Genomic DNA, 18,804 nt, shown 5'->3' on the forward strand with positions numbered 1-18,804 from the left:
TACAACGCATAATTGTCTTACAACAAAGGATCACATGATCCAGTCTCATTACAAAAGTAGATGATCTATTGATCAATTACAAACACATAGCGGAAGCGAAGTAGCGTAGTAGTAGTCCATCTATTCCACAGGCAACTGTTGACGTCAGGAGTGATCCTAGTTGTCGTAGACGTCCTGCTGTCCTTCGTCCGGGTTCTGGTAATCCTCTTCATAGTCTGGCCATTTGAATAGCCAGGGACAAAGCCATGAGTACTTTAAAGTACTCGCAAACTAATACTAATGTAAGTAGTATCAACTATAATAAGGGGGTTCTAAGCTCTAGTTTCATTTGCATAAAGCCAGTTTTGTTTCATAAACACTTTAATGATCAAAAACCTTCATTTGCTCAACTAACTCAAGTGGGAACATTAGTGTCATTCCCACAACTCAGTTGTGATTCAAAGTCAAAGTCACCTTTCAATTCAAAATCACAAGTCACCATTCACCTTTTCAAGTTCAAAAATCCAAGTCCCCTTCACATGTCACATTTTGAAAATGGTCTGATGTTGGAACAGTATGGCCTTTCCAACCGTCCATAACCGTGGACGCGGCTATTCGAATAGATCTACACTCTGCAGAGGTCGTACACTTGTGCCACAACATTTGCAATAATCCGTCAGGGTTAATCGCCCTGATTTACCACACTCCGTGTGCGGACTACCAACCATAACCTTTCACTTACATATCCTAGTATAGGCATCTCTCCCCATGAGCTTGGCCTCCCGGTGAAAACCAACTGTTAACCCGGGAACTGCACAGGGCTTGGGCCGGACATTCACCTCATTTCACGTCATTTCAATATCACTTCACTTTTGTAGAGGCAGCCTCCAGCATAACCCCGATGACGCTTGTTTAGAGGGAACCCATACTAAGATATATAAACTTCTAGTTAAGCCCTACCCATATCAGGTATTGTGGGGGTACTGGCAAAATTGGAATGGTATCGCATCCGAACCCAACCATCAGTTTTGGTAAAATTCACCAAGTCAGTCACCACCATATTCACCTTCAAAATCTTTCAATAGAATGACTCATCATTCCAAGGTTTTCAAAGTCACTTCCAAATCACAAGTTCCCAACTAGAGTAGTCACTTTTAAAATTGAGCACTAGCCACTAGTTATGAGAGGTGCTAAGTATCTTGGAGCTTGCTAGGCTAAGTTTGATACTCTTGTAGTATTCTATCTCTAGACCAAAGTTAACTATAAAAGCAAGTTATAAATAACCAAAACCAAAAGCTTATAAGAGTAAAACTGGGAATTAGGCTCATAAGCATAAAGTAAAAAGTGGTGGTGCCTTGCTCTTGTAGAGCTTTGCACTTTGCCAGGGTAATATCTTGCAAGAAGATTAGCTTGCAAGGGTGTTAGCTTGCATTGGTAAAAGCATGCAAGAAATACTAGCTTGCCTTGGTTGGTGTATTGATCAAAGTGGTCTTCTTCTCCTTGAAAGTAGACTTCCTCCTCCTCTTGATACTCCTCGGTACTAGCGTCTAAAATACGAATACGAGGATACAATCACCAAACAATTCATTGGCTATTCCAGACCTCACATATATTCACACAAACTATTCTATTCACATAATTAATACAATTTGGTGCATTGGTGGTATTGCTTTGAGGAAGAATAACTTCCTCTCATTTTATATGTAAATGATAGTTTCCATATAGTTCTTGAGGAATAATTTCCTCTCATTCAATCTTCTTTAAGATTTAATTTCTCAAACCATCACACATGAATTTAGGTTGACCTAAGTCCACCATTCATCATCATCATTTGAGAAAATGATTTAAATGAGGTAGGGGTACCTCATACCATTTAATAGTGCCTATTATGATTTAAATCTCCAAGTATTTCATGTGAGAGTATTTGACCAGGGGTTCAAACTTCATATGAAAATACTTGGGACAAGATTTAAATGAAGTGAAACACCTCATAAAATTTACATAAGTAAACTAGCATCACTCATTACTATTAAGTGGGTAAGTGTGTGGTTTTTTTCTTATTTAGGGAAATAATTTCCTCTCATTTTATATAAGGTGTTGCTTTTAATTACTTAGAGAAATAAATTCCTCTCATTATCTTATTAAGATTTAATTTCTCTCATGAACAATATATGACCTAGGTTGACCAAAGTCAACCTCTTCATACTTATCATTTGAGAAAAATGATTTAAATGAGGTGAACACCTCATACCTTTTAATCCTAACATGGTAAAGATTTAATATCATCAACAATTCACATGAGATCTAAAGGACCAGAGTCTCTACCTCATTTTGAATTGTTCATGACAGGATTTAAATGAGGTAAACACTCCCTTAAGATTTAATAATTTGTTGGAACAATTTAAAATGCTACTAAGGCAAACATTTAGTATAAGTGAACAAATATGAGGCCAAGCAACCAGGGTTATCACACTACTTCATACAACTTGAGAGGATGATTTACATGAGGTGCTACACCTCATACTATTTAAATACTATTTTTGAAAAAGTTTAAATGAGCTAGAAATGGCCAGATAGCCATTATGTGAGTTTAGCTCATGATCATATGAAACAACTATAGTATTTTATTATATAATAAATTAGACAACATCAAATGTGATTTTTGAGAGGTGGAACCACCTCAAAATAGTTTATGGTTGATTTTTAAGAATTGTTTGAAGTTGGAAAAGTTACTGCTTTGTTATTTTTACTATTCAAATTTTACAACAAATTTTGAAATGAATCCAGTGGGGTTGGATGGGGTATTTCATTAGCTTTCTAAAGATATAAAATTTGTTGAATTTGGCTCAGTAGATTTAGATGTATTAAATTTTGAATCTAGCATCAGATGGTAAAATAAATGAAAAAGATTTAGACCAGTTTGAATTCAAACGGGGGCGGGAAAGTAAACGGGCTGCGCAGGGGAAAAAGAAAGTGGGCCGGCCCAGCTTCGCTGGCGATGCGGGCGGGCCGCCTGACAGTGGGGTCCACTGTCAGGGCGTTTAAAACGCCGAAGCGGTATGCTGTGTTGTGGACCGTAGGATTAGATGCCGATCGGACGCACGGCGTGCGTCGTCGTCTCCGACGAGAATGGAGGGCACGGGCGGCGCTGGCAGGGGGTCGGCGGCTTACCGGCGGCGCGGCGAGGGTCGGCGAGGCGCGGAGAAGACGTTGTCGAGGAAGGGGAGGCAGCCTGTAGCAGTTTCGTCGCCGGGGGTGCGCTGCAACGACGGCGCCCTTCTCAGCACCTCCACGGGCTCCGGTGGTCAAATTGGACGGCGGCGGTGGTTAATCGAGCAAGGCGAGTAGACGAGGAGCTTGAGAAGAGGGAGGGGAGCAAGATTGATGTGGGGAGTTGAGCACGGGAAGGTCTGCTTTTATATCGGGCGAGGGAGGGCAGCGCGGCATGGTTCGGTCGATCATGGTGACGACGGTAGGGGGTCGCAGGGGTACTGGCGCTGATGCTCTCGTGCAGGCGACGTCATGGCGGAGCTGCAGAGCGTGATGGTGGTGAAAACGAGGGCCGATGGCGCTCGTCATCGTCTTCGCACCCTGGCGTCCGTGGCGGATGGTCGTCGTCCTTGGCGACGGTGACAGGGCTCTGGCGAGCCAATGGGGTTGTCTGGGAGGTAGAGGGTACCGTGGCGAGGCGACGGGTGCATGGGCGGAGTGAGGGGAGGCGTGAGGCGATGGGGCACAGCGGCGTTCCGTCGCGTCCAGGGTTGCCATCGTGCGCGTCCTGGCGCGCGTGGGCGTCTCTGGGCGTGGTCTGGGCGCGCGGCTGCTAGGCAGTGTGGTCACCGTCTCGGTCAAGGGCTTGCAGGGTCAGCATCAGGAGGGTCAGGGGAGGTCAGTTGACATGGTGGAGTGGCCTGGATGGGAGAGGAGAGGGGATGGCATGGTGAGGTGACAAGAGGGCCGGCATGGCTTGGCATTGGTCATGTTGGTCCAAAGCAAGGGCTGGCAAGTGGTGGCTCTGGTGCTGCAGGGTAGGGAGGGTCTCCAGAAGTGCAGGGGTGGCCAGAGTTGGACCAAGTCCAACCAAAAATTGCAGCATGGGCACAATTAGAGGTGCTGCCCACAAGGTGTTTGTTGATATGGCCGAAAGAGAAAAGTTTTCAAATTTTGAAAATTCCTTTGGTGGATCTCAATCATATATTCATAGAGATAGAATGGTGGTGGTGGTGGTCAGTTTGGTGAAGGTTTGCAAGAATTCAAAAAGTGGAGGAATCTTCTCTTTGTTTCAAGGTCTCCACTTGGCAACACTATACTGGTCAACCTGGTCAACATTGGGTATGGTGGTCAACATGGAAGTTGTTCACTTTGACATTGTCTTGGATGACATGGAGAGAGTTGGTCAAGTTTGGTTTAGGAAAAGTCCAAACCAGGGGTGCAAAGTGGTGAAGAAAATATAAAAGTGACATATGACCATTATCATATGTGAATTGAAATTGAGATTTCCTTTGATTGGATTCTTGTTTCTTTGATGCAATTGTGTTTGTTTATCAAATATAAGTATTCTACAAGCAAGAGATCAAGCAATGGTGGCCTTGGTTGAAGATTTGCAAATTTGGCTTTATGTGTATGTGAGTGAGAATGGGATTTTCTCACCATTTGATTTCTCTCCATTTGATTTGACTTTTGTTGACTCTTAAGTGATTCTTATTAGTTGAGAAACATTTTCAAACCATTGAATCCCTTTCACAAGGTCTTGATCCAAGATTTGCAAAATTGGCCATAACACATAAGAGGTGATGTGTTAAGTTTTATTATTTTTGTAAATTGTTCACCTTGCTTTACTTGGGCATGGGTTAGGGTCAATTTAGGGTTATAATAGGTTTGGAGATGGTCTCACACCATTTGGTCAAGGTAGAAGTGCATAGGTCAAGATTTGGGGAAAATGGCTATTTGTCACATATGCCTCTATGCATATGTGGCATTTGATTTTTGATTTGAGTGTTCTTGGCCCAATTGATGTTGTTAAGTGTTGAAATGGTATATAGGAGTGATCCAACCATTCACAACAAGTCCTAGGGTCAAGAATCTTAAATTCACAAATTTGCATTTTTCTCTCATATGCCTCTATGGCATTTTTAGTTTCTTTTTATTTTCTTGGGAAAACACTTGGATTTGGTTTAGTAGGTACTAGGTAAGGTGTATGAAGATTTTCCAAACCTCTAAGCAAAGTATAAGGCTTAGGGTAAAGTTTTATAATTATAGCCATAGGCACATATGCCTCTTTCTTATTTAACTAGTAGGGGTGAAAAGAGGGGTGAGGTTTAGGGTTTAGTGGGGTTCACAATGGTTCACCACCATTTAGCAAAATTAATAAAGGTGGGGTTCAAGATTTACCTATTAGGGTTATATGCCCCCATATGTCTTTTATTTTATTTTGGTTTCTCAAAAAGGATCCAAAGGGTTTTTGGAGAAGGTTAGGGTTTAAGGTTTTTCTTATTTGATTTCTTTCTCTTTTGTTTTATTGGGTTGGTGATCTTCACTTGATCACTTTAGGGTTTTAGGGTTTAGCACAAAAGCATAATAACACTCATCATGGCAAAACACAAGATTTGAACAAGATCTATATGTATCAATCTCATTTTAATAAAAGTTTTTGTTGGTTCCAAAATTTGGAACTAGGGAAATTCAGTTTGTTTGTTTTGAAATTTTTGGGTTGTTACAATGTCCCTTCTTCTTGCCATGTAAAACCATTCAGCGCCGCCAATCCACTTCCCAAGGTAAACTTTCTCGATTGATTTGTTACTGCTTTGCTATCTTTTTTGTAACTCCTTTTCTGATATCTCCCCTATTTTTTTTTGTACAGAACCATCCAAACCTTGTCTCGCTTCCTCCTCTTCCTGAAGGTGGAGAGGTCGAGGAAAGGGCCGTTGTCACCGATGACAACCAAGAGGCCCCCTCTTTTGTGAATGAACCCGTGGATTCTCTAAAATCTGCGGGATCTTCTGAAAAAGAGGCTGCCTCCGAAGGCACTGTGTCGGCACAATCTCCTCCTCCTGCTGTTTCTCCAAGGAACAAAAGGAAGAGGAATGATGTCGAAGATTCCGGCACCTCCAAAGCCGAAGAAGTTGATCCTTCACGTCAGAAGGCAACTTATGATCCATATCTTGAATCCCTCATCAGCTCGTAAGTCACTTTTATTTCCCCTTATTTCTGTACTCGAAGATTTTTGTCTTATCTTGCTTTTTATGCTGTCGATTTTTAATCGCGGTGATGATGAGGAAGAAGTACCAACTCTTGATGTGGCTGCTCGAACGAGCACGTCACATACTTTAATAGTTTCGGAGACACCAGTTGAGGGAGAAGAATCCTCGCCTCCTCAACAAAACGTTGGTGCCACCACTCCTCCTTCAAGCCCTCTTGTCCCTTCACCAAAAAGGACAAGGGTGGAAATGATCGTGGAGCCTACCCTCCAGTTGGGTAGCTCCTCTAATCCTCTCTTGGATGATGTAAGTTTTTAATTTTCTTGCCAGTATCTATATTTCCTATGTTTGCTTCTTTATGCCTTCATATTTTTCCCATACCGATGGTTTCTCTCTTTGTTCTTCTTTGACAGCCCATGATCAAAGAGCTTGTTCGTATAGGTGCCCAATTCATTGGGTACCGTGAATATGCCAGCAAGGCTGAAGGTAATACCTCTTTTGATGACCCTTGTTTATAACTTCCTTCTCCTGTTTTGTCGCAATTTTGACGATTCTTTTCTATTTTGGCAGAAAAACTTGCAGAAGCTAACAAGCTTGTCGACACTCTTGCTCAGAAATTGGAGCAAAGGGAAACGGCTTGCAAGAAGGTTGAACTTGACGCTAGCCAAGCCAAAGCAGAGGCTGATGAGGCCAAAGCAAAAGCTGCTGGTGCCGAAGATCTGCAAAAGAGACTTGATGATGCCGAAACTGCTTTGAACGAGCATAAGGCCGCACAGGCTACTCGTGAAAAGGGAATCATCAAGCGCTTGAACACGCAAAATCGGCGCTTCCTCGGTAATTTTATCGATCCCTTCTGTCTTTCTTAGACTTGCTTTTCCTTGCTTGCTGCTGACCAACATATATTTCTTGCGGCAGGTAAGACAAACCAAGAATTTGATCTTGAGAATCCCGACAATGATCCTCTCCTTGACGCACTATCTTATCTGGAGTTTCATGGAACCGAAGTTCGCGAAGGCATGGAGCATGCTGACGCAGGATTATCAAAGTTGTTCCCCTACTTCTTCCCGAAGAAAGAGGAGCCCAAGACTTTCCTTGCTCTTGCCAAGGAATTCAATCCATCAGAAGATCTTGGACTGAAGATGCGCCAGGAGAACATGAAGATTGCTGTCGAAAGTACTGTTGCCTTGGTCGCTGACAGTCAACAAACTATCGACTGGGCGAAAGTAGGCGACATGGACCAGATAGAGCAAACAAAATGGCGATCTTTGATCAAGGCAGCCAAGCCCAACTCGAAGAAAATCCTGGCCTATCTCGGGATCAAGCCATCTTCGACTCCTAGCTCATCAAGGCCGGAGGTCTAGTTGAATGCCTCTTTTCTTTCTTTTTTTTTCTTTTTCTTTTGCTACTGTCGTCATAGTAGCTTTGGCGACAATTACCTTAGTAGTCCTTTTGGACAACTCCTGTAATATCCATGTAACTTTTCTGGAAATCAATGAAATTCTTCCTGGCGCTATCATTGATCCTGGGACTTCCTTTTCCAGTTAATATTTGATAACTACTCGACCAATCCTTGCTCTGCCGATGCTTCGCCTGCTTCTTCATTCTCGAAGAAAACCCTTATTGGAGATTTTTCAAGTGAACCTTTGTCGCAAGATTTGCAAGAACTTCGACAACAGCTTCAATCCATGAAGAAACAAACTCTGGCAATGATGGAACAATCTCGAAAAGCATCTGAAAGAGAGAAAGTTGCTCTCCAACAAGCCAAAGAGGCTATGGCTGCCAAGGATGCTGCTGTGTTGGAAGCTGAAAAAGCCACTACTCGAGAAAATAGCATGCTCGAACTAATGTCTGAAGCTAGCACAGATATGCTAGGTATGTTTTTCCAACCTCGCACTGCTTCTTTCTTGCTTTACTGTGCCTCCCTTTAAATTTGTTGCCTTGTCGCTTAATAGGCTCGGTTCTTGACGCTGCCGCTGAAGATGAAAGAGTGAACGAGAGAACGAATCTCCTCGTCAATCTTTCTCTTAACCATGGCTGTCTGTTCTGGGCCACCCCTGAACGGACCTAGCAAATTGTCAGGTTCCAAGATCATGCTTGCCAGGTGCGCAAATTTCTCAATTTTTGCACGAGGACCTTAACCCTTGTTTACAAGACTTTATTTCCTCGAGATGAGGCTCCCAAAACTCTTCCTGGATTACTGGAGAAATTTAGAGATGCCCCTCGTATTCATAATTTTGTGCGAGCTCAATTGACTGCTGGAGCAAGGTTTGCCATGATTATGATAAACATTTGCCATCCCAAGTTGGACCTGACGAAGATTGTTGCTGATTGCCTGGCCAAGAAATCGCGGCGAAAAAATGATACTGACACAATCAATGACATGGTGACTCCTGTGGCCGAGTCGATGATGGATGAACTTCTTCGGATGGATTCAGAAGTCTTCGTCAAGGGGACCTATGCTGAACACAAAACAACCAGAGGCTTATCCACAGATAGTATTTTAGGCCTTGATTGAGCTGTACTATATTGCGAGAAATTGTGTCTGTATCTTTTTGATCTCTTTTTTGTTCCGAAGAAATTTGTTTATATTGTAAAGTGGCCTATATTGTTGGAGCCCCCGAGCCTCTGGCTGGAGTTTATGCTGTTTAGCTATCTCTAAGATTTTTCCTCTTGTCTTAAGAAGATATCTTTATTTTCCATCGATGGGTTACAAGCCCCCGAGTGTCTTGGTGTCGAAGTTCTATATTTTTGTTGCGAGGTTTTCAGACCAAAGCAATAAGATTTTGACGAGTATACTATATTTATAATTTGTCAGCTTCCGATGTTATATTTGGCGAGGTATTATTGTACCAAGGCGAAATATTTCGGTAAGTCTAGTTTATCTATATTGTAAGTATTTTGTGACTTGAAGGCGTTGAGCCCCCGAGCGTGTCGAAGAATAAGAAGTATATCTCCACTATCTTTATTATATTGCAGCACCGCGAGCCCGCCTCATTAAAAACCTTTCCGGCCCCACTCGGTGCCCCGAAAAGGAAAAGAGTGCGTCTGAAAACTCGCGGGCATTTCAGTACATTATATTTTTACAGAGGAGGACTATATTTCGACTCTAAGCGTAGAAACGCCTGAGCTGCGCCACGTTCCAGGGGTTTTTCTCGGGAACCCCTGTCTTCTTGTCCTTGATCCTGTATGCTCCTCCGTCGATGACTTCCGTGACGACGTAAGGTCCCAACCATGGTGACTCGAGTTTTTCAGTACTTTGCTGGTTAAGCTGTAGAACCAAATCACCGACCTGGAAAGATCTAGGCCGCAATCGTCGACTGTGGTAGTTTTTCAGGTCCTGCTGGTACTTGGTGACTCGTGATAGTACTTCATCTCGAGCTTCATCGAGTGCATCCATATCATCCTCCCGAGCTTTTTGTGATGTTTCTTCGTCATACTCTGTTACTCTTGGAGAATCATGCTCTATTTCAATTGGTAGTACTGCTTCTACTCCGTGGACGAGAAAAAACGGAGTTTCTTGTGTCGCCGTATTTGGTGTTGTTCGGATACTCCACAAAACACTTGGCAGTTCTTCTGGCCAGGTATGTCGAGCTTTTGCAAGCGGTCCTAGCAGGCGCTTTTTGATGCCGTTTCAGATGATACCATTGGCTTTCTCGACTTGGCCATTGGTTTGTGGGTGTCCAACTGACGCAAAGTGCAATTTGATGCCTACTTCTGCGCAGTATTCCTTGAACTCTTTGGCTGTGAAGTTAGTACCGTTGTCTGTGACAATGCTATGAGGCACTCCAAACCGAAAAACGAGGCCCTTCACAAACTTTATTGCCGATGCTGCATCTGGTGAATTTATTGGCTTCGCTTCTACCCATTTGGTGAATTTGTCGACAGCAACCAGCAGGTATTCATATCCTCCTGGCGAAGCTTTGTGCAACTTGCCCACCATATCAAGTCCCCATTGAGCAAAGGGCCACGACAATGGTATTGGCATCAGTTCTACGGCCGGAGAGTGAGGTTTTGCAGCGAACCTCTGGCACGCGTCGCAGGTTCGTACTATCTCTTTTGCATCCTCGATTGCTGTCAACCAATAAAATCCTGCCCGAAAAACCTTGGCTGCAATAGCTCGACTGCTCGCGTGGTGGCCACATATTCCTTCGTGCACATCCTTTAGGATTATCCTTCCTTCCTCAGGTGTGACGCACCTTTGCAGGACCCCTGAAATACTTCGCTTGTATAGCTCCCCTTTGACCACTGTGAAAGCTTTGGATCGTCGAATAACTCGCCTTGCCTCAACTGGATTGTCGGGTATTTCTTTCCTGAGGATATATGATATGTACGCTTGCATCCAAGAAACTTCTACCATCATCACAAGCTCTTGGTCCTCTTCATCCTCCGCAGCTTCTTTGAGGGACGCCGAAGTTTTTTCTTCCTTTGCTTTTTTCTGCGACTTCTTCGGCTTTGTGGATCTCTCCGCTATCTCCTCCCAAAATACTCCTGGCGGGATTGGGAGGCACTGCGACCCGATGTTTGCGAGAACGTCGGCTTCATCATTGCTCAACCTACTGATGTGGTTTACCTCGCATCCATCGAACAGCTTCTCGAGCTCATTTTACACCTCCTTGTATGCTATCATGCTATCATTGACTGCATCACATTGGTTCATAACTTGCTGAGCCACCAATTGTGAGTCGCCAAAGATTTTTAGTCGAGTTGCACCGCAAGCTTTCGCCATCTTCATCCCGTGTATGAGGGCTTCATATTCTGCTTCATTGTTGGATGCGTTAGGGAACGTCATCCGGAGGACGTATTTTAACTTGTCGCCTTCAGGTGATATAAGTATCACTCCTGCGCCAGCTCCTTCTACTCTCTTGGACCCATCAAAGTTCATGGTCCAAGTTCTCGACAAATCTGGGGGTCCCGTGTTTTGCAGCTCCATCCACTCTGCAATGAAATCTGGCAAAACTTGCGACTTGATTGCCTTTCTTTTTTCATACGTGATGTCCCGAGGGGAAAGTTCTATTCCCCAAAGGGAGACACGCCCTGTAGCTTCTGGATTGTTCAATATATTTGAGAGAGGTGCTTCATTGACTACTATTATCGGGTGTGCCGAAAAATAGTGTCGCAACTTTCTTGCCGTTGCAATTACTCCATATGCTAGTTTCTGGTACTGCGGGTACCTCTGTTTGGAAGGCGATAAAACTTCACTGATGAAATATACCGGCCTTTGCACTCCATGGAGTTTCCCTTCTTCTTCTCTTTCGAGAACTAACACCGTGCTAACCACTTGGGGTGTGGCTGCAATGTACAGAAGGAGAGGTTCCTTTTCCTTCGGCGCCACCAAGATTGGTGGTGTCGAGATTGTGCGTTTCAGATCCTCGAAAGCTCTATCGGCCTCTTCGTTCCACTGGAATTTCTCCCCTTGCTTTATCAGAGCGTAAAACGGTAACGCTTTTTCTCCCAGCCTGGCGACGAATCTGCTCAAAGCTGCGACTCGCCCAATTAGTTGCTGCATTTCTTTCAACTTTGTTGGCTTCCTCATTGTTACGATAGCTTGTATTTTGTCGGGATTTGCTTCAATCCCTCTTGCTGAAACTAGAAACCCCAGAAGTTCTCCTGCTGGCACGCCGAAGGAGCACTTCGTCGGGTTCAGCTTGAGGCAGAATTTGTGGAGGTTGTCAAAGGTTTCCTTGAGATCCTCGATCAGCGTCGCCCCCTTTTTTGACATTATGACGACATCGTCAATGTATACTTGCACGTTTTTCCCAATCTGTGTCGCCAAACACTTCTGCATCATCCTCGGATATGTTGCTCCCGCGTTTTTCAGACCAAAGGGCATTGTTCTGTAGCAAAACACGCCGTAAGGTGTGATGAACGATGTTTTTACTTCATCTTCTTCTTTTAATCTGATCTGGTTATAACCAGAATATGCGTCCAGGAAGGAAAGACGTTCACATCCAGCCGTGGAGTCGATAATTTGATCGATCCTCGGGAGGGGAAAGTGATCCTTTGGACAATGTTTATTGAGACACGTAAAGTCGACGCACATGCGAAGGACCTTAGTGTTTTTCTTCGGCACCAGCACTGGATTTGCCACCCATGTGGCCTCTGTGTGCAGCTCCTTGATAAAACCAGCTTCTCTTAGTCGATCAATTTTTGACAGCATAGCCTTGCGGTTTGGTTCCGAAAAACGCCGCAAAGGTTGTTTGATTGGTCTCGCTAGTGGATCCAAGTTTAGGTGGTGCTCGGCAAGTTCCCTGGGTACTCCTGGCATGTCAGCTGGACACCATGCGAAGATTTTCCAGTTCTCACGGAGGAACTCGACGAGCGCGCTTTCCTATGCGAGGTCCATGTCGTTTGCGATGGACGTCGTCTTTTTCGGGTCTGTCGGGTGAATCTGCACCTCCTTAGAATTTTTCTCAGTATTGAAAGTTGATTCTTTATTTGGCCTTCCAACGTCTGGCAGCACGTCATAGTCAGTCATACTCCTTGACACCAAATACTCAGCTTGCATCCCGAAAGTTTCTGATATTCGATGAAAATCCTTATAACACTTATCGGCTAAGGCAAAACTTCCTTTGACTGTGATTGGTCCCTTAGGTCCAGGCATCCTCCACAGCAGGTAAGTGTAATGTGGTACCGCCATAAATCTAGCATATGCTGGTCGTCCGAACAGAGCGTGGTACTGTGACGGGAAATCCACAACTTCAAACTCCAGCTTCTCGATTCTATAATTCTCTCGGGTCCAAACTGAACGTCGAGATTAATCTTCCCCAGTGGATAACTTGGTTTTTCCGGTGTGATACCATGGAACCTCGTGTCTGTTGGCTTCAGATTTGCTAGGGATATGTTCATCTTCCTCAATGTATCTGCATACATAAGGTTTAAGCTGCTGCCGCCATCTATGAACACGCGAGAGACATCAAATCCCGCAATGACTGCTGGTAGGATAAGTGCTGACTGCCCTGGTCGAGGAACTTGCTGTGGGTGATCTGCTATGGTGAAGCCAATGTCTTGCCCTGACCAATTAAGATACTCGACTGTTGGTGGAGGCATTTTTTCTGCCATGAACACCTGTCGCGAGATTACTTTCTGAGTTCTATTGGATGGCCTTCCCTTCTGAATCATCGAGACCGCACCGTTAGAATTAGGATCAACATAAGGTGGTGGCGCAGGTGCTGCCGCTATTCTGAGCTGATGTCGATTTTCGTCCGTAATCGCGGGAGGAGGTGGCAAGTGAATCTCGCTCCTGGGTTCTCGAGGATTTCTCTGTGCTGCCCGAGAATTAGCATGCTCTGCCCACCTTAACATTGCCTGGAAATTGCGACAATCTTTCTGCAGATGTCGAGGAAAAAATGCATCTGACACGGCCCACTGTCTTTTTCCGTTGCGACAATCTTTCTGCAGATGCTCTGCCCACTGTCTTTTTCCGTTGCTGTTGAGGAAAAAATGCATCTGACACGGCCCATTCATCATCTCTTCAGGAGACACGAAAGGCCTCGGGAACCTTGTCCCGCTATTTTGCCTATTGTTTCAAGAGTCCTCTCTATTGTCGCCTCGCTGCTCATTGCTTCTCTGATAAACATCTCTATTGTTTCCTCCGGTGTTTGCTCGGAAGCCTGCCGAAATTTGTCCTGGAGCATCATAACTCGGGTACTGCCGGGGAAATCGTCGCCTCGGTTGATAATTTCGACCGCGGTCTTCCTATGGCGACCTGTGCCGTTTGTTGTGAACAGCATCTTCTCCATCTGCCCATCTGTTTGCTATTTCCATTAACACGGATAGTCTTTGGGTTGGTCCTCCCCAAGTCCTCGACAAAATCTCCACGCCTGATTCCTGCGACAAACGCATCTATCGCTCTCTCGTCAGATATATTTTCTGCCGAGTTTTTGATGATGTTCCACCTTTGGATATATTTTCTCATTGGCTCGTCTGGCTTTTGTCGGCAAGCTCTCAGCTCCTCCAATGACACAGGTTTCTTGCATGTGGACCGGAAGTTCTTGACGAACACGTCCTCGAAGCTTTCCCAGCCGTCGATAGATCCTGGAGGAAGTTTCTTTATCCAAGATCGTGCGGCTCCACTCAAATGCACCTGGATGCTTTGCATAGCTATTGCTCTGGTTCCTCCTGTGAGCTTCACCGTCTCGAGGTAATCAACTAGCCAATCCTCTGGATCCTGAAGGCCGTCGAATTTTTTGAAATTATCAGGTAACTTGAATCCCGAAGGGACTCGAGTTTTTCGCACTCTCCTCGTGAAGCATGGCAAGACACACATATCCTCATCGTTTAACTCTGGGGACTGCCAATGTTCCCTTCTGCTTTGTCGTGCTCTGTCGACCCTTGCTTGTGCTGCCGTGTCCCTTGCTCCACTTGGTCCTTCGGGAGCTACTGCTGCTGCTGCCACAGGTCGTGGACTATTTTGCCTTGCCGTTCCTTCGGGAGGTGTTGATACAAACGCCGTCCCCATGGCTCCAACTCCTGCTATCACCATGTTGTACAGTGTTTCCCTTGGATCTCCTGGAGGTGGTTTAGATGTGAGGATAAAAGCTTGTGTCGCCATATACCCAGCCTCTGGTGTCTTAGGGATGATGTTTCCTCTCGTGTCTATCAACATAAAAGACATGTCGAGGTTTTGGACCAAGTGCTCTCTTTCTCCTTCGGGTACGTGTTGTAACCTCGATCTTGCTCTATTCCGAGCCTCCCTGTGGCTATCACCCAAAGTTCTAGAATGTCGACTCAATTCTGCTCTTCGCCTACTTGATGCAGAGGCTGCCTCCATTCTTCTGTTTAGCTCAGCTGTCTGTTTTTCCAATTCCCTTGCGGCTCGTGCGAGCCTATATTGATATGCTTGTAACTCTTCTGGCGTGGCTGTGGTGGCCATTGGTTCTGAGCCATCCATAGCTCTCGCGGCTCTATCCCATGCTGTTTGCGGGAGTTGGACTCTGTGTCGCGGCTGTGGCCCGACATATTTATTGCCTAGGCCTCGCCGCAGATCAGAGGGATCGACGTATGGATTTCCCAGATCGTCGAAAGCCTCAGATGTTTCCTCTTGGTCATGGCTTGGCTCTCCAATGACATAAATCTGATGATACTTTGTACTCAGATCTATGCTGGGTTTGGTGACACCATCATTGAGATTGGTGAAGACCTTGCCCACTGTAGTAGATTTGTCGATGAAGTTGTAGCTGTCGACACTGCTTGAGCCATCGCTTATATAGGAGCCCGCAGATGACTCAAACGACATGTCGCTGAAGATCTTGGCGAGTTTTTCTCTTGCCCTGGTGCTGATGAAGCGTGACGACGAAGTTTCTTCCTCTCCTGATTCGGTTGACGATGTATAGCTTGAAAAATCGGAATCGACCGCTGACGATCCCGACGAAATCGGAATTTTGACATGATATGATCCTTCTTTCTCGACGCGAAAGTGAAACCTTCCGAACGTCATCTCCATAGGCTCCTCCAGATACGCATATGCATCCAAATGGGAGGTCGGGTGAGGAACAAAATCGACTGGACCAATAGCGATCTGTTTACCTCGATCCATTGCATTGCTTGCGGTTGACGAAGTCGAAGATCTTGAACGTGCCATCGAGATCGGATCCTTGACGCCTCTAGTTCCCACAGACGGCACCAATTGACAAGGTATTAACTTGTCAATGCCTACAGATTGTAGACTAGGGTTTAGTTGGAAGTAGAGGGCAAGTAGATCTCGAAGGTTTCAGCCGAAAAGTACTTGACGATTATGAAACTAGGGTTTGAGAAACAATAATTTTGATGCTTTCTTTGTCCCTCGACTCCCCCTTATATAGGAGGCGGAGCCGAGGGATTCGTGTTGTACAAGTTACAGATTCCGAGAAGGTTTCTAACTCATCCCGCAAGATTACAAATAACACTTCTTATTACAACTCTAGCTTTCCTTAATAATATCTTGGGCTTCCGAATCTTCTTATTCTTCGGGTAGTGGGCCTTCAGTAAACCCCGAGTACTATCTTCGGCAGGCCCATTTGGGATGCCTATGTCACTGGTGGATTTTATCCAACATACCATGCCAGGTTCCCATATCTTAAGGTACCGGTTTAATCTTTCCGGTGTTCAGCTTAGTTCCCGGCATCTTTGCCGGACTCACGTCTTTTCTCTCTTTGCAAGGTATTCTTCGGTATCTTACTCTCCGGTATCTTAGACATTAAATCTTTCCTCGGCGAAGTCAAGAATTTCTCAGGTACAGTGCCTGTCAGTGACATGCCCACTGTACCTGACGCGCTAGTGTCAGGAGTCACTTCCCTTCGGCTTTTGCGCCCGTATTAACTGCGACACACCGGATCCAGGCTGCCATTCCAGATCCGTGCGGCTTCCCTGTGGCATTCTATTTTCCGCGCGTGTATCCACGCGCCACGTGGTGGCCCACGAAGCGAACCGCCGCGGCCGAGCGGTTTCCAGCCCATTATCTGTTCTTCCTATAAAAGGGGAAACCGCTCCTTCTTCCTCCTTCTTCGCATTCTCAACTCTCTCGCGCGCACAGAGCTCCTAGCCCTCTTGCGCCCTCGCCGTTTCCGTTCGTCGCCAGAGCTTCGCCGCCCGGCGAACTTCCGCTGCTTCTCCGCCGAGCCTCACCAAGCTTCGCTGCGCGGAGATTCATCGCAGTGCACCTGGTGCGGCTGCACCGTTCGCGCTCCGACGACCTTTTCTCCGCCTCTTCGTCGCCGGCCTTCCTCAGCAACTGCGAGCTCGCCGCCGCACCGGCGATCTTCTCCCTCAGCATCTTCGCCGCCTCAGGTTAGGCTCTATTCGTGTTTACCCCTCTCTTCTTTGCTTTTCAGATCTTGGGCCGGTAGAATATTTACTTCCTATTTTCTTTTGCTTTTTCTCTTACTCGTAGATCTTCACGCAAGGGTAGATCTTGGGAAGTCTGTTTTTCCGGGTAGATTCGTATGTCTAGTGACGAGTCTCTTTCCGTGTCCTCCTCCAGTAGCCAACAGAGCGAAGCTTCCGACAGGCTAACCGCAGATCTTGCCCGGATGGAAGCCGACACCGGCAAAGATCAAGAGGCCGGCAGCTCTAGCCAAGCCCCCGGAGTAGATCTATCCAATATCACACGCGGAGCCTGGAAAGGCTCCGACATCACGCAACACGAGATAGACTGGCTCTACCGGTCTAGAAGGATACCGGAAGGAGTATCCTGCCGGCTTCCCGGCGACGAGATCGAACCGGTACTCGAACCCGGTGAGTACGTCGTGTTTCTTGCTCACTTCGAGCGCGGCTTCGGCCTTCCTGCTTCTGACTTCTTCCGCCAAATTCTGGATTTTTACCAACTCCAGCCTCACCACCTTCCCGGCAATGCCGTTTTTTACCTTTCTTGCTATGCCACCTTCATGGAAGGCTACATCGGCATCCGTCCCACTCGCGAGACTTTTGCTCGCTTCTTCTCTCTTAGGATTAACTCCGTTCAGGGCAAGGAGATTCCTAAGCCCAAACCCCCTGTACAATGCGGGTCTTGTATCATCGGCTCCCGCCAAGGGAGCCCCTTCTTTAAATTCTCTGGTCTCGAGTCATGCCAGTTATGGCAAGGGACCTTCTTGTACGTGAAGAACAACGGCGCCGCAGATCTCATTAATCTGCCGGCCTTTAATCCGGCGCCGCCCAGAAAGGTCAACTGGAGCTACTTCCCTGGGACGAATCACGTTGAAACAAACCGGGTAGTACGCATCATGGAGAAGCTAATGAAAGAGACCAACATCTGCTCTGACGACATCATCCGCACCTTCATTTCATGCCGGGTGCTTCCTCTTAAGCACCGGGCTCATAAGATGAGCGAGATGTACGGTCGTAGCGATCCTACCAAGATCACCGGCCTCCCTCTAAGCAAGGAGGACATAGTCCTCAAGGCTAGGCAGATCTGCCAGACTGCCATGCCGGATGACTGGGAGTGGGGCTTCTTGCCTCTTAGCTCCACCAACCCTCCGACTAAGGAAGTAAGAGATTGTGCAACCCGGGTTGTTGTACCGGTAACTTTTACGTTGTGGCTAACTGACTTTTCATTTGTTTTCAGGCCAAAGACCGCTTCCCTCGCATCGAAGCGGATCGGCGAGGCCCTTGCCGGAAGCGCCCTCTGGACGCGGTGGATCCAGATCCCTACATCCACTGGACTGATCTCAATATGGGCCGGACCCACACCTCGCGCCCCGGTAACTCCTCGTCTGAAGCTCCCGGTTCCACCGACGATCTCACTGTGCTTGAGATAGCTTCCTTTTCTGGTCTCTCATACTTTACTGTTATTCCTCCTCTGTAGATGCTCCCTCAGCCAGCACCCAACCGCAGGTTCATGAGCACGTTGCTCCCCTGCGGGCCGAGGCCGGCCGCGAGTTCCTGGAGAAGCTCGCTCCCCAGGGCAAGAAGAACAAGGCCCCGGCACCTGATACCGGCTCAAGCCCGAAACGCTTCCGAACAGAAGTTCTTGGGGGGAAAGAAGCAGGCAAGAGGCACTACAAGGGCAAGCAGATGCCGGTCGCTTCCGGGTAAGTCTTCATTTCTCTTCGTGCTTTTGTTTTACAAACTTTTTCTTCCGGTTGCTTTTTCCAACCTTTCTCTTTTTCTTGTTCAGCCCTGTGCTCAAGCTCGGCCCAAGGCCTGAGAGCTCTGA

Source organism: Lolium perenne, chromosome 3 (assembly GCF_019359855.2).
Source record: "Lolium perenne isolate Kyuss_39 chromosome 3, Kyuss_2.0, whole genome shotgun sequence".
NCBI classification, from domain to species: Eukaryota; Viridiplantae; Streptophyta; class Magnoliopsida; order Poales; family Poaceae; genus Lolium; species Lolium perenne.